This window comes from Morone saxatilis, unplaced genomic scaffold (genome assembly GCF_004916995.1).
Source record: "Morone saxatilis isolate NCDOM2014 unplaced genomic scaffold, NCSU_SB_2.0 Contig21, whole genome shotgun sequence".
Lineage (NCBI taxonomy): Eukaryota > Metazoa > Chordata > Actinopteri > Moronidae > Morone > Morone saxatilis.
In genome coordinates, this window is record NW_023339774.1 from 5,981,584 (window position 1) to 5,997,178 (window position 15,595).

Genomic DNA, 15,595 nt, shown 5'->3' on the forward strand with positions numbered 1-15,595 from the left:
TTTAAGGTGATTATACACTCATGACAAATGAATGCAGACTTGATGGTTATCTTAAGTTCCAAGTGTGTGTAAGTTGTTTTTTCTGCGGTACTGAAATAAATTAAATCCAATGGATGCCTGGAAAGGCAGCAAAATAATGACAAATTTCCAAATAATTAAGTATTTTATGGGCTAAAACATTCAAAACACCTGGTACGGTCCACCAAAACACAATTCAGTGACAGTAGCCATTTTCTAGATTACATCTGTCTTCATGGCTTTTGACATTTTTTATTCCACAAAGGAAAACATAAACCTATTAAACAAAGACATTCGAAACAATTCCTGTTTTCAAATGATGCGCCTACAGAGCACATTTCACCTCCTGTGCACAGCGCCACTTTGCTCTGTTATGTTTTCACAGACAGAGTTCATTTCATCGGAGGTGATAAGAGCTCTGTGGATATCTGCCCATCAAATCCGACTGATGGATGGCATGAATCCAGGCGCAGGGCCAAGAAATGGTAGTTAAAAAAAAAAAAAAAACCCACAATATTTTCCTAAATGATCAGAGCCCATTCCGCTCAGGGCTGTTATCAATATTGAACATTACATCAGCTGTATCACTGACTCACCATGCTGGGTTTTTGAACGCTGCCATGGGCGGACGAGACTCCCTCACAGCGGGAGCAACTGAAGCTCAGGCATGCATCATTCTTTAATATCGTATTAAAGTGAAATTGGCTACATTTAAACAGACACGGTGATAAATCTCGTCAGCACTCTTGGCATAAGCTGATTTTATCTTGGAGGGGAGAATCACTGTCCCTGCAGAGCATCATCTTCTTACCTACGATTGAGTCCAGCATTATTGCACAATGATGGAGCTACTGCGCTGCTGGAGCCGACAGATTGAGAGGGTGAGTTATGGCTGTGCAAAGGGTTGAAGGTGTAGTCAAACATTTCTTTTTTTTTTTTTTTTTAAGGTCTGGAGTTGAAAGAGGACGGGTGATGTACAAGTTTGAAGGTTAAGAATGGACTTCGCGTAACTGATTTATTTCTTATCAATAATTAGATTTTTTACTTCGTTTATGTTTTTTAGATCATTATGAGTTTTGATTGTTTCACACCAAAAATCTGTACAAATGTCAGAACTTCTGTTGAAATAATATGTTGAAATGTCCTCTGCTACTATCTAATAAGCATTTAAGTCAAATGTGTGTACAGTGTCACCTTCAGAATGTCCTTTTCCCCTCAGTAATCCATCCAACTGAACACTTATTTTTAGCCAGCCTGTCTCCAGTGTGATTGCTGTGTTCAGACACCTAGACTCTAGGTGCATGATCACAGTTTTTTTTATTATCAAATTCCAGCAACACCATTACATGCAATCTGTCACTGCACAGAATGAAGTTTAAGTAGGTCTACTACAGCACATTACATAAGACCCGTCTCGTCCCCATTCACACAGCTATCTAAGTTTGTTTTGACACTAAAACTACCAATTCTATTGTTTTTCCTGTTGCATGCTCAATGTGTCACATTTATGCGGACCAAAAATTGTGGCCAGAAAAGTGCTGGAAACCACAAGTCTAAGCGTTAACCGCAACTGACTAGATTCACTTGACACTCGACTCACTCATTTACATTTAACAGAAAGCATTTTTTTTTTGCTTGCAGTTTTGCCGTGCAGAGCCTAGCTGCTTTGTGTTTCATTGTTGCTGATCCTGCTTCCTAATCCTGCTTTGCTTTGCAGCATGGTGACTTGCAATCAGAGCACATCTTGCATCAAAACGGTGGTCCCATTTCAATCCCATATGCTGAAAGATGAGAGGCGGGATAAATGACTGGATGAACGGTCTATTTTTGTACTGATTACTTTTTTAAACCAAAAATAAGTCTCCCTTGACACTTATGTGCTTTAACATGCTTCAGCTGCAAATGTGTGCATGTAGGGGAACTGAATGCACCAATGTCTGAAAAATTGCAAAAGATTAAAGGTAGAAAATGTCTGGAGCTATAATTTACCTTTTAAAATAATTAAGATCTTTAACACAGCTATAGACCTCAGAGAGGCCTGATATGGGCTCTGATATTGGTCAATAGTGAACTAAGTGACTTCCTTTCCAGTCAGTTCAGTACAGCTGGGAGAGAGCGCAACACTGTTGGACTTCAGCTGGGTAAACATTCCCCACCGAGGCCAGAGATCTTGTGTACACACAGGGCACAGCGCACGTTCAGCGAGGGGGCCTCACAGCCGCCACAAGGATGGATGGTCTAACCAGGCCAGAGTCCATGTGGGCACAGCAGTCAGAATATAACAAGAGACCACCCCCATCTGCTGAAACCATTAAGCTCTGAAGAACAGATACCAGCTTGGGTTAGGATGCGGATGTAGCGCCTCCACACCTCTTGCCTCCTTATATACACACGTGTTTGAAAAGATGCACGCTCGCTCGCACGCTGGTATTGGTATGTTACGCGATCCTCAGACCGCCTGTGAAGGAAATAGACTCAATGGTGCTTGAAAGAGACAGAGAGAGTCATTTCACTGAGAGGAGCATTAGAGTGAAGTGTAGTAACAGGACACCCACAGGACACCTACAGACCAGTGGTGACAGTCACACACACACACACACACAAGCGCGGAAGACTGTAGTAACTAATAATAAGCCTCTGTGAGTCAGACATGGCAGATGTGATAGAGATAATACATTTTGCTTTGCCAAAATCAAAGTCATTTTTCCTGTATTTGAAAGGAGGCCTGTGGAGATATCGGAGCTATAGATAGGAGAGTGTGTGTGTGTGTGTGAAGCCCGATTAGCCCAGGGAGTAAAAGCGATGCTATCTGTCTGTGTTAACCCTCCTCACAGGAGCTCATGCTGCTGCTGCCAGTTAGATATCCCACATTCACTAGTTTTTACATTATTCAGACCTTTGTTTGTCTTCTAGCAGGATATCAAAAAAATACTTTACTTAAATTTGGAGGAACATTGGCCAAGGACACATAGACTTGTTTTCGATCCACATAGCGCCACCTTGTGAGCAATTATATAACACTTTCCTCTTAACTCATGACTTATGATATGTGAGGTATAGACGCCAAATTTCTTCGGTTCAAGGTAGTTTTTTCAGTATAGGCCTTTGTTATTTTTGACAAAACTCATTAGCTGCCACGGTCACAAAACAGTATTTCAACATTCTTCTAAAAAATGTCATCCAACCAACACCAGATTTTCAACAAAAATACTTGGTTGAGGTTGAAAGAAACAACACACCCTCAAAATTAAACAATAAAATATGCTATGTGACCATGCCCTCTAGATTGTAAGCGTTTTCTGATCCGATCTCTATCGGCAGGACGACATCATTTGTCTGTGCCTAAAACAATGTTGGAGAATATTAGGATGTCACAGTGCTGTGGTTAAAGCGTGGTTAACGTTTAGGCACAAAATCGACTGTTAGGTTTAAGGAAAGGAAATGATTTAAGTTCTTTAAGGTTAGTGGAGCTTCCTTGTCATGTGTACAATATTCAACGTGGTTAAGGTTTGGGGCGTGATTGGGGGCGTGTTTAAAAAAACAAACACATTTTGATGACACATGCACATATTAACATAAAGTGTTCCTGAAGCTGAAGTTAATAGAATTTTTGATAGAATAGTGGCCTGTCGTGTGTATTTTGCAGCTCTTGGTCCAGGTACAGGGAAATCAATCACATGAAAAATTTAGAGGATTATGTGGCCTCTGGGTACCTCTTAGGTTGGTTTTATTTTAGCAGGTGACCATGTTTTGTTTTTTTTTTCTTTTAAATCAAAGAATATGTTTCAATTGGATTTGATTTTGAAGGCCACTGAGTCATGTAACTTACCCAAAACACTGAAGATCTTCAAGTTTCAAAAGTAAAAAAAAGAAAAAGAAAATTAGATTTCAAGGCTTTTCAAGTAAGGACAGCTCTATCTTGTCTGCAGACGAATGGAGAGCCTCCCCTCCATCGCACATTGTCTGCCTGTGAACTGTGAGCATAGGGCTGGATGTGTTTGTGTATGTGGGTGTGTGTGTCTGAGCCACACTCTCACTGTGATTTACAGCTCCTCTCACACTCTCCCCTTCTGTCTGCTGGTCAACTGCCACGGTGAAGGCGGCTACAATGACCGGCTACGAAGCACCATAAATCTGGACACTTCCTATCACTGTCTCCCACTTCAAGGGGAAGCCTGTCCTGTTGCAAACATGATTAACCCTCTTCCTCTCTGTCCACAACCCCCTGCACACACCCTCCAACCTCCATCCTCCCTCCCCCCGACAAGAGGCCATGCTTCAGGGAAAAAACAGGGCCGCCTTCACACCTCAGAGGCAAAGGAACCTTCTACATCCCTTCCTTGCACAGGAAATAACTAATAAAATATGACCTAGACTGTGTATTGGACCTATTAAGAATGTACATGAATAAAAAATTAAAAACAGTGTAAATGTAAACAAAACAGTTCATGCAAGGAGTTACAGTATTCATCCCCCACAATATGCTAAGTATAAAACCTAACACTTTTTTCTTTAAGTTTTTATAGAAGTGCCTCTCTTCTCCCAATGACAAAGCAAAAGAAAAAAAAGTTTTCAAAAGGCTTTCAAACCACAAAAGACTCGTTCAAGATGAGTGAAGCGATAGTCCCAGCATGCCAATTTGCAGCTTAGTAAGGAAGTTTGCTCGGTGCTGGGAGGTTTAGAGCAGGAATGGAGACGTGTTGTCATTGAGCTGCCCGAATGCATCTTCGAAATTTTAGATGAAAAAGGGTGGGAGGGGAGGTTTACTGTCGGCGGAGAGCGGGTCCTTCACTGAACTGTGGCAGCAGACTATAACATGAGCCTTCAGCTGAAGCAACAGCCTGTAGTCTGCTCATGCCCACAGGAAACACACACACTTGAAACACACACAATCACGCACTCATGATCACCCATATGCCCACAAATGGACACACATCTTTCTATCCGCCCGCCTACTTGCACACTTATATATAGACGGACGCAAGTGTAAGCATGCACATTTTAATGCACACACACACACACACACACACTAATTATTCATGGCGAAACACACACAGATGCTTGATCTCCTTGCTGTCAGTCAGGCTCTTATTCTGGGTTCCACTTGAGGACACTGATGCAATATTTTTTGAAAAACTTTATTTGGCCAATCAAGCCGAGCCAGTCAAAATCCTTTTGAGTGTTGATGCGTCAAAAAGAAGACAGAGACTTTTCATGCCTAACGCTAAATTATTCCAAGTGGTATGGCAAGGTTGGCTGGTAACTAATTTATTAGCAGCAGAGGTGGCAAAAGTACACACATTCTTTACTCAAGTAGAAGTACAGGTACTTGTGTATAAGTAAAAGTACTGATTCAGCTTCTTTACTCAAGTAAAAGTGAAAAAGTACCGGCTCTGAAGTGTATAAAATTAAACTCTTGGTTTCCCTGCATGACATTTGTTCCAATTTCAATAGGGTCAAACCTTCAAATAGGGTAATGTCTCCCTATCCCTTTTGTCTGCTTTGTCTTGTTATCTCGTAGCATCTTTTTGGTCGTGTTGAGAAGATGGGCAATGATGCAAAAAATAATAATAATTGATAAGTCCCCTCAAATACATTAAAACGAAAGTACCGAGGCTGTTTCTAAGGAGTAGAAAGTACAGATATTTGAACAAACATGTAAGGGGTAAAAGTAAAAAGTTGTCCAAGTTGATGTATACTCAAATGATACCAGAAAAATCAAGTCCTTCTGTCAACCTCTGTACTACTGTTAGTCTAAAACACATTGGCTGAATGGAATGTAATCCTTCAGTTTCAGTAATAGCACTTAAATTATATGGCTGCTTTAACTAACAATGCAGGAGCTAATGTTGAGCAAACATAGAATATTATTCATGTTTACTTAACAGTATGTGATACAATTTCTGAAAGTACACTGAAGCCTTAAAATCTGATGTTTTTTTAAGAAAAGTAAGAAAAGGTCATGTCAAAAAAGAAAAAGAGAAGAAAAACAAAAAACAAATGTCAAGTAAGATGAGGTTTTTGCTGTAAAGATAACCCATGTGGGAAATCATTTACTTTGTTTTCATTGCCATTTCTTCATATTAAAATAAAATAATAAGTTCTGACATTGTAAATACCTTTAGATCTTTAGACTGGATTAATAACTAGAAATGTTTGTATGTTTCATTTTACGACAGAGCCTAAATACAGAAATGTTGACATATGCTGTATTTATGTTGACCCACCTATGTCTTGCTACCAAGAACTACTTGTACATTTGAAACATGAAGGATTGTATTATAAATGTTTAATAGCTGTGAAGCTGTCGAACTTATGGCAGTTATTTATTCATGTCTGCTAAATGACAATGCATCTCCAGCCTGTATCAACATGGGAAATCCTGTATATACTGTGTGAGGGCACAGTAGATATACAGTACTGTACAGTACAATTAAATGTTAGGTTCTGGCAGATAGGTACTGTAATGTACTGCTACCCAAATGTATGAGTACAAAGGATGGACAGAAACAGTATTTTAATATGATTCTGTCCAATCCAACACAACGATGGCCTAAATAATTTGAGTTCTACAAGGAAAACATTCCAAGCAAGTGGTGTACTCTAGTGCATTAACAAAGTCCAAAATTATTACATAAAGGTCTCATTGACAAATTCATTAGTAATGTTAAGTGTTTAATTTTCTTTGTACAGCTGTCTTGATGTTTGAAACAGAGTATTGAATCAAATACATGTATGATGTAATGTTAAAGAATTGCTAGTACCAGTCCCACTGAGAATCAACACCTTGAGTTTATTTACATTCTCACAGACATTGCTATAGTTAAATGTTTCTAGAAAATGTACAAAATAACAAGGGCGTATGCAACACAATGACAACATTCAAGCAAGCAACCAAACAATGTGGTTGACATGTCTGGTTCCAAATTAGTTAACACACTGACTAATACATATTCTATATATACTTTTAACACTTAGCCTATAAAGTATTAAAAGTACTGATGTCAGAACAACATTATTAAAACAGAAACTATAGTGTGTTTCTACTGGCACTTCACCACATGCTGCAGGGCCCTAATGACTGTACTTAAGCAATCTAATATTGCAGGTTTTAAACTGCAAAAATATTAATATATTAATAGCAATCCAAAATAGGAAGTAAACAACCACACAGTAGGTGAAAGCCAGTAGTGGCTGTGTGTCACAGATATCTTGATGACTAATCCTTATGTCCTGTTTTCTTTGAAAACAGGTCCTGTTTTTGTGTTTTGTGGGTGGCAAAGACATGCTTCTTCTGTTGCTTCAGTGTTTAAACAGAAATTATTCAGCTGAGACTCACCTCCCCCTCGTCTTTAGCACCTTTCCTTTGCTAATAGAATAACACCAGTGTCATGAGCCCATTAGCCATATAATGATTTACACTAGAAAGACCCGTGAAGGAGGCGCCACCTGCTCCCATGCTCTTTTTGCCCCCAATTCCCCTCCCTCCACACCTACGTCTCAAAGCATGATGAGGTCATTATGTCGTTATTACAATAATGCCATCAATGAAGTCGCAGCCGCGGTAACAGCACCTGTTTGATGCACCCTCAGGCACTCAGCAAGTCGGAATCTCTTATTTATTTATTTATTTATGGCTGAGGGGAGAAAATAAATAAGTGATGGAGCAACACTGTTTATGCAAATCTCATTTCACATGCATCTTATGTCCTGCCACGCTTTCTTGGCAGCGCACAGCTGAGATTGCGGGGCAAGTGACAGCACAGGGGCTTAATATGACTGATTTCCTCTGTAATGATAATGCGATTGAGCACACTGTTTGTGGCGAGCACAAAAGGGGCACATGAATAAGAGAAGGTTTGGAGTTAAAGTGTGAACGATCAGGAGGACTTTCTGAGCCAGCCTTCTTCTCCACAGGCTCATACAGTAGATACACTAAAGCGTGTTTTACTTCAGAGTACAGTCAGCTGTGTGTGTGTGTGTGGATGGATGGATCACACACACCATATGGAAGTCTTCTGTGTGTGAAGTCGGCTATTGTACTGCAGTGATGTATGAGTGTATCTAATGGATTGCTGTCAACATGTGGTATTTATTGTGTATATTGTGTCACTCTGGTTCACACTCTCCATTGTTTGTTTCACATTCCTCTTGCTTTTTAACATCTGGATGCTATAATGTGCAAGTTACCCAGCATGCAAGATGTACGAAAACTTCAAACTGTCACATTAAAGCACAGGATTCAAATATCTTCTATTTGAGTCACAAAGTATCACAACTATTCACATACCGCATTCCTGTTACATTGAACTTAATTTTGTCCTGATTAAATTTAGTTTTACTGTGTAAGGCAACCAATTTAGTATTTCCTTTTAGGGCTGGCTATCATTTTTCAATATCAGTGCCAGTACAATACCAGAGTTTCAGTTCTGATTCCAAAACAATACTTTTGTCAGTTCTGGTAACAAATTATACTTTATTTGATATCTTCCTTTAAAGAATATAATCATGTTTTGAATATAGTCCTAACAAAAAGCAGCCATACAAGAGGCTGGATAAATTCTAAAATTCGAAACATTATAAATTAAGCCTGCAGTTACTGATTTATTTTACTATTTGGGGGCAGCAGAAACAAACTGTAAACACAACACAGATATTTTATCATCTTTCAAATTTATATGGCACATTTGTTAGTAGACAGTGTTTTTTTTTACACAACTAGCAGATATGGCACATTCATTTGGAGTTGTGTTTTTGGCCACCTGATGCACTGAAAGTTTTAATATTCTCTTTAATATACTCTTTTACCTCTGTTTTTGGTCACTACCAACTCCTGAGGAAAAGTCCTGGCTCTTTAGCTGCTAAATCATCCACTATGTTCACCTGATAGTTGCTAACTGTCAGCTGTTTGGAGCTGGACAGGAAGCAAGCAAGGAACAAAAGCACTGGAGTAAGGGTTAGAGAGAGATTTGTATTAAACCAGACCATGATCTTTCCCCAACCTTAACCAAGTACTGCCAGTGCATACCATACCATAAAAAGCATAATAACACTGCAAGCTTATATTATACTGCAAGATTTTATTTTGATGAAAAACAAATAAGACAACAAGTGATGATATGTCTGGAATGAACATTTTTTCAACTTGCCAGATACCTTAATTGATACATTTCCTCAATATGCTCAAAACGTCATCCAGTAGGCACTGAGTTTCTTTATTTTTTGCTACTTCTGCCTATGGTTGCCAATGTCTACAACATTCCCCACTGACACTGATTTCAGATCCTAGAAATCTGTCTCCCTCTCACCTAATCGGACTGTGACCATCAGAATCTGACCAAACATTCACTGTTTTGTTACTTGAGTTTATTTCACTTGACAGTTTCCAGTATTTGGTTCTAAGGAAAAAATTCTATCAGTTTAAGGTTTAATATCCAGCCCTTTCTAGTATTACCTCCTCTCATTGAACTAATATTTAAGCCACAACTTAGATCCAGGGCAGATTACAGATTACTGAAGGCCTCTGACACAATGTATACAAAAGCATAGAAAATAAAATGGGCCATGTTATGAATGGGTATTGTTATTGTGATTTATAATTTACACATAAGCATCCTCCTCAGATCCACTTCTTTTCAACAGCTGTTGAGTCTATCTAATCATCAAAGTGTTTCTAATTCAATGTCAGTGAATTTGCTTATAAAGAGCTGCATTAAATGAATATCAAAAAGCGTCTGTGTATAGTGTCTCACTGAAGATCCAGGCAGAACCTCAACATCAAAGCGCAATCACCCATCACACGTCCACATGTTGGACAGATACCTCCACTCTGACAGAGCTGCTGCCATTTACATAGCGCAGCAGAGAGACAGAATCAAAAGGCAGAGACATCAAAAAGCTGCCAAGAATTTTTTTCTCATCATTTCATTTCTGCCTTTCCAACCTCTCCATCCCCCCCAACTCCTAATCATCAACCAAGCGGATTAGCATGTCACTGCTGGGTATCCCATTCTCCTTCAGAGGGGCCCCAGACTTTTTTTTTTCTCCCTCTCTCGCTCTCCTTCTTTTTCTCTCTTCTTCTGGGGAAACTGCCATCTCATCAGAGCGTGCAGGAGTCACCAGTTGGCTAACTTCATTGTACAGATTGGGTCAGGGGCAGGTCAGCTCCCAGGATCCTCCAGAAAGGAGAGGCCCTGGCCTGGCTATGCCCTGCGGTCTGCATGGCCTCATCCCACTCCTCATCTTCGGCTGCACCCCCCCAACACTCTGCCCCCTCAGGACCGGAGAGACTCTGGAGGTCAGCTGCCTATTTGCGAGGACACTTGGCTCTCCATAGGGGGTGAGATATCCTTTACAAGAGCTCCTGTCATCTGGACAGTGACTAATGAAGCCAGCCTGATGACAAGTACTGATGAGCAGCCCCGGGCTGGTTTGGGGTCCGTTGCTCCACTGCTAATGACACCGACCGTGGCTCTAACTCTCCAACTCCTGCCTTGGCATGTTTTCTAATGTGGGTCTCATCACTCGTAGGTTCACAGGCCACACACACGTCAGCTTTTGTTTATTAATAAAGCTCAGGTTCATGCAGTCACCAGCAGCTAGTAGCTGCTGGCTCTTTGGAAACACTGGGTTCCCATGGCCTGATGCCTCATTGGCATCCACACAAAGGAGGGTGATGAATGGGCCTTAAAGGCCTGATAAAACATTAACATGGACAGTTGGTCCGACGGGAGGAGCAGCACAGATTAAAAGATGACTCAGTTTTTTGCAAGGCAAATTTCACCCTCATGATTTCTCAGTTCGGGGGGGGGGAGAGAGCTTAAAAAAACAAGACATTAATAAAAAACAGCATGTTGTCGTGTTGATGCCTCGTTATTCTGTGTTTGTGCTGCGTAACCCATGCATGCACGACTATAAAACAAAAATAGACAAAGACAACCTGTGGCATCAGTGTTTGGTAAGCTGGATACAGCAGTGCTGTTCCACCTCTGGCACCACTTCAACTGGGGCAGAAACATTCATTATTCACAAGCTCCATGCATGAATTATGTAATGTGATAGGTCATTCCCAACACTTTAGATGCAGGAGTTTTAATAGAAAGCAAATAAGGGAAAGAAAGCTACATCCTCAGTGAAATTTGATTGCGAACTTTTATAGCAACTTTTTAAAAATTCAATATTATGTATTCAAGGACAAATTTCAAATTTCAGTCACTTACACTTGGCACACTCTGTCTCTATGCAGACACAGCCAGACTTATATAACCTTATGTTACACAAATGACGAGGACAGGCTTTGCGCTGTACTCACTGCTGGTAAATACTTCTAATCAATTTACACAAATAATTCTCTAAAATAATTATAAAAGCACCACATTTTACCAAATGTAATATGAATTCTTTGTTACCTACCTGCATGGAGCCTTGCAGGTAGACCAAGGTGTTTTTGTATTTATTTAGCTTGTAACTACACCAGTCAAGTTAATGTGTACGTGGCAAATATCTGAAATCTTCAGTCATTTTAGTACGACAGGGAGACAGGGAGGTATCCATTACACACAACTGCATCGTGACCTTAAAATGATTTCAATACAAACGTTGAGCAGTTATCCACGGATTCACTCTGTAGCAAGGTGATATAAATGACAAATAGTCTGTCAGATGCTCTCAGAGAACAAGTCATAATTGAACCATCTGCACAGACTTTGCTGTAAATATTTCAGCAGTTATGGACTAACCGTTCCATCTGTTTAAAAGTATGCCTCCCTATTTTTTTCCTCTTACTATTTTCTTATAATGTGATTTATCAGGGGTGGGATTTCGGTCTTTAGTATTTTTTCTCTCCTCTTTAGTGTTGGGGGGGGGGTTATTCTTTAATGTGCCTATTTCTATATATATCTAGTTTCCTAAAGAGGGGAAGAAAAGAAGAAGCACACTCTTTCTCTTTCCACCACCCCCACCCCCACCCCTCCCAACCTGAAGCGCTTATAGCTGCACACCAAGGATGAGAGAGAATATTTAATTTTAAAAAGATGAAGAAAAAAAAAAATGTGTCAGGGAGGCCACGGCTTGCTGCTGTTTTTCTCGTGCTCGCCCGCTGTGCGCACACGGGAGGGAGCCGGACTTATTCTTTTATTTTGTTTTGGTTTGTCTGGAAACAATGAAATTAGTCAGAGACTGTAGGGATATTCTAAGGGGCTAGAGTTCTTTGTAGTCTTTTTTGCTATACCAACAAATGTATTTGCTTGCGTAATTTATTCCCATTTTATATTGTTTGGCTCACTGCAGAAGTTAATCAACCAATCATAAACATATATAGCGTGTATGTGCTGCAAAATGTTTGTATAGTATTGGATTTATTTGGCAATTTACAGCACTCTTCACAAGAACATGTCCACTTTGTTGGTTGCTATATTTATTTTCTATAAATGGATGATGAGTCAAACCGTTAGAAGCTGGTGTCTGCATTTACATCCCCACCTCCACCTGTTACAGTATAGAGCACTAACAGTTGTTCCCAGCTGCATGGCTCAGTTGTAAATGCATCTGGCATTTGATATGACATCAACCGGGTACCTGCTTTCACCTATTTTGAGGCCTCTTGCCCTCTAAATAGCTTTCTTCCCTTTTCAAAAGACTTCTATCACAAAATGTAATGCTCAGAAATAAATAAAAAAGCATCGGTTTTTACATCACACTCCCTTTGTTCTTACTTCTTGAAAAGAAATGGAAAAAGGAGCTTAGCTATAATACAGAGGAACAATAACGTATGCACAAGGACTTTTGGACAAAAACTAATCACGTTTTCCACAGTGGGATGGAGAGCAGGAACCGCATGACAGAATTTTTAACTCGTTTTCTTTCTCCTGCAGCTCTCCTCTTTCCAAACACTGTGCTTCAGTGTGGCTGTGAACAGAGACCGGACCCTATGGGACTGCTCTATTTAAATTCCTATACAGTTTGACTCAGGCCTTTGTCTGCCACTGCACAGTGTCTGCTCGATGTTCACATGTATCATCCTATAGACTGAGCTCGTGTGAAAAAGAGCAGCCGGAAAGGAAAAGAGGCTTTCCATCTGTTTTTTCTGCAAACTCAAAACACCAAAATCACACATCGAACATATGGAAAATTCCTCTGAAGCGTGACAGAAGACATATAAATGGCCGGTAAGCCTGCACCAATGAATAGGGCACAGATAAGGCAGTGTGTGCAGAGGTGGAGGCCTCATGAAGCAGCGCAGTGTCTCAGTCTTGTGAAAACTGCTCGTCCAGGAGGCTTTAATGCCTCTTGTCACATAGAGTACAGTATACATAAGGGGGGAGAGGGGGAAAGGAAAATGTCACAGGAGAGGGATGGGGATATGTTCTGGCATTGTGTTTCTGAGCTAAGTTGCTTTCAAGAAAACACAAAGCTAAGAAGCAGGAAAACTCATTTTCATGTGGGTTTCCTGCTTTTGTGTTATGTTTCTTACATAATAAAATCTAATCTAATAAGATCATGGATCCATGAGAAAAAAAAACTTCTTGATCATCAATGAGTTGTCAAATTGATTGTCAAAAGTTTTGAGTTTAAGTCATGTGCTTGCTCCAGTGAGGATTTGCTGCTTTTCTCACTAAGCCTCACTAAACGGTGTATTATTTAACGTGAATTTAGACTTTCAAATTGCCTGCAGTGCAATTTTGCGTGCAGGTGACGGGCCAGTCCTTTCCATTAACTTATGTAAGGTGACGTAGCTTGAAGAGCAACAAAGTCAATGTATGGAGGAGGTTGGGCTGGATGGATGGATTAAACAAAGACTTTCACCCAGGAGACAAATCAAGAAGTCAGTGTTGGCTTATTTTAACTTACATAGCCTACGTATGTTAGCTTATTTGTAATTTATTTAACATTTCATGATCTTTTCCTAAACCTAGCAGTCTTTGTGCCTAAACCTAACCAAACTGCAAACGTTTCACAACATTACCATGACAACCAAGGTCACCTGACTTCCTCCCTTCCTGCACATCCAAAATCCCCATAAGTTAATGGTTGTCATATTGCTATACATTTTTTTCCTCTCATTTAATGCACCAAACAATTAATCCATTCAGGGATTATTCATAACAAAAATAATTGTCAGTTGCAGTCCTACATGAGGCATGAAATTCGCACTGTAATAGATATGAGAGGGCAGGTAATTTGACCCGAGACACATCCATCATATCCATTTTCCACCTCTATTATCTAATTAAGGACTGATCAGTTATGCAAAGGGGAGGAGTTCATGTTTGTGTTTGAAAGGAGGTGACCATAGCAAACCTCCGTCCATCTCTCAAGTCCCGGTCCCCCGACACAGTAGGAAGTACGACAACAAGAAATGCCAGCGGCTTTGTGCATAATTACGGCCGAGATGGATGGCTCAGTCCTGTCCGCGCCCAACTGCTCCCATCCATTTTTCTCTCTGATGAACGAGGAGAGAGACAGCGCCCTGTCATCTGCTGCGTTGCTACTGGCGGAAACAGTAAATCTCCTGCTCAAAGTCACCCCCTCGCCTCAAGATGGAGAGGGGAGGTGTGCTATGAGACGGAAGAGGGGAATGTTGTGAACTCGATAGGTGTCCCCCAACCCCCTCCCCAAACACATTCACATGCACATGACCTACACTGCTGTAGATCTGACCATGTGGGACTATACAGCACTGTGGAGTATTTCACGCCTACTTATTCTCTGTTCTGGTGTGTGAATAATTGAGACGGTGGCGCAAAATAGGTCTGGGCTCCTACTTTTCAAGCATCTTAGAATCATAGTTGTGACAGTTAAAGCGGAGGCAGTGACAGTTAAATTTGGCACAAAAATAACCCAGAGGACACATAAGTTCTTTGAGAAGGACTGGCGTCACCATTTTGTGAAACACAGGGCTGCAAAATAAAATTTATTGCAATGGTCTTTTCTCAGAAACCGTATTTCTTTTGCTTCCCATTAGGCGCAAGTTGTAAGATAGACTGCATTCTGTTAAGTGGGCACAGTTTAAGATAAAGTGACAAAATCAGTCGCAAGAAGCTCAAATCATTCTCTAAAGAGGCTTAATGTTAGGTCATATTTTGATGAAGTATGTAATCAAGTGGTTTAAGTCGGGAGGAAAGTGCAACTCGCATCAAAAACTGGACTTTTTATTTGATTTTTTTTTTTGCATTTTAACATCAGGTTACAAGTGCATGTTTGTCCTATCATTAACCTTCTGGAAACGGGTGAGTAAAGCTCTTTGGCTGTTATAAATCCTTGGTGGAGCTACATTAACTCTCCTACAAGGGTTAAGAAAGCTGATAAATTGCTTTTTTTTAACTTGTAAACCCAAAAGTTATACATACATATACATTAATCTGAAGGTGTGTTCACACTGAACACATTTTAGAGGCAATGCAGAAGCATATAAAATCAAGAGAGACACAAGTTGACATAGACGCAGATGCAGATTCAAAGTGAGGCAAAGACACACACATTTGAAAGAATATAATTTGTTGTAACCCAAAAGTTAAATGACTTGTTCTTGATTTACGTTCAGAGATAAGAGGAAAAAGAAGAAACATGCCAAAGAGCA